Consider the following 1,462-nt stretch of genomic DNA (forward strand, 5'->3'; position numbering starts at 1 on the left):
CGACATCAAATAAATGGCCATTGTTGCGCCACGGACAGGTGAGGAATGTCTGACATATGGCCCAGGTCCAAGGATTATGTGTGGGCCAGGCCCATCAGAAGCTAATGATAAGCTTGCAGAGCGTTTAGTCAGATTTTCAAAAGGTCACAGAACTGCTGGCAATTTAAATTTAAATTATGTTTCTGAGGTTTTGCAATTTTCAAATAATGGTTAGATACTACCAAGAAATGAATAACGTGTTTCGCTTATTGGAATAACTTGATAACTTCTCAGGGAGAAGTGTCACCTAAAATAAAGTCTAAAAAAGTTGTGACTTAAGAACTGCTGTCAACATTATTATTTTAAATAATATTTGTTCTCCTTTTGTGGTAAGTGTAAGCCTAACATGGTCCTTACTTCGATTAAAACTGTTCTCCTTATAATTGATTGTCTTGCACAAATCCAAGGAATCGCTCTCTAATTGTCGAAATTCCAAACCTACTCCATAATTCACACCTGCATTCATCGCCAACCCCTTTCCTGCTCGTTCACGAAGAGGGATTGTACTCATGGTGCCCAGTGTCATGTATTGATGATGCTCTGGACCTTTGTCTGACCGCAAGTCATCACATTAATTAAGAGCACGCCACAAAATCCCATTCGAATACTTCGATTGAGCTGGCAGAGCTGTGAAGGTCGGGCGTGGATCCCGGATCCGGGCAACTCCTAATCCTTGCCGCGGCCCATTCTCCGTCGTACTCTGAGCCTTGGCCTGGCACGTAAAATATGCCAACTGTAAGGAATTTTGCGGCAACGCCTCGCATAGCTGGCAGCGTGTAAAATGAGCGATAAGCGGCGGAGGGATGCGGCAGGAGGGACCCGGAGCAAGAGAAGGATAAAACCACACGCAGAACAAATCTGACTTTCTTTTTTGAAAGCGGAAGTTTAAAAGTGACTAGGATCTTTTAAACCGACGATATATGTAAGACTTGGTAAATTAGTATAATTAACACGAAATAAAACAATACATTTAAATCTTGAAGGTTATTTTCCATGCTAGTTTACACCTATTCATCTTTGGGTAGCCACGTTAATGACGAGTAAGTGTTTGCAAGTGAAGAATTGAAAGTCCTCTAAAACACAGCTTTACTATTAACACCACATTTTATTTCAGAAAATGTTACCTAAGTGAGAAATGTGTGTGTAAGGGACAGAGCAAACTTATATCACAACTATATTTTTATTTATCGATAAATACCAAAAAGGTCTAAGAATAATTTCTTGACAGACTTTTCCTCATTTATTTATTCATTTCGGCAACTGATTTCATGTCTTTAAATGGCAACTTGACTTAGTCTTAAATAATAACTTCATCTAAGAGATAAATAAAGGAAGCCTTTTTACTAGCATCCTATTTTGCGAAATAAAAACCAGAAAGACCCTGCAAATTATCGCATTTAGATTGTAATTAAATCTGATGAAA

General features: G+C 38.7%; 1 long non-coding RNA gene across 1 annotated transcript; it reads left to right on the plus strand.

Annotated features, from left to right (window-relative positions):
* The first annotated feature begins 272 nt into the window (after positions 1 to 272).
* LOC122818845 (uncharacterized) lies at positions 273 to 1,014 on the plus strand. Its single transcript, XR_006368329.2, has 2 exons — positions 273 to 368; positions 447 to 1,014. It is a non-coding gene; the product is annotated as an uncharacterized LOC122818845 (long non-coding RNA).
* Positions 1,015 to 1,462: the final 448 nt, after the last annotated feature.

This window comes from Drosophila biarmipes, chromosome 2L (genome assembly GCF_025231255.1).
Source record: "Drosophila biarmipes strain raj3 chromosome 2L, RU_DBia_V1.1, whole genome shotgun sequence".
Classification (NCBI taxonomy): Eukaryota; Metazoa; Arthropoda; class Insecta; order Diptera; family Drosophilidae; genus Drosophila; species Drosophila biarmipes.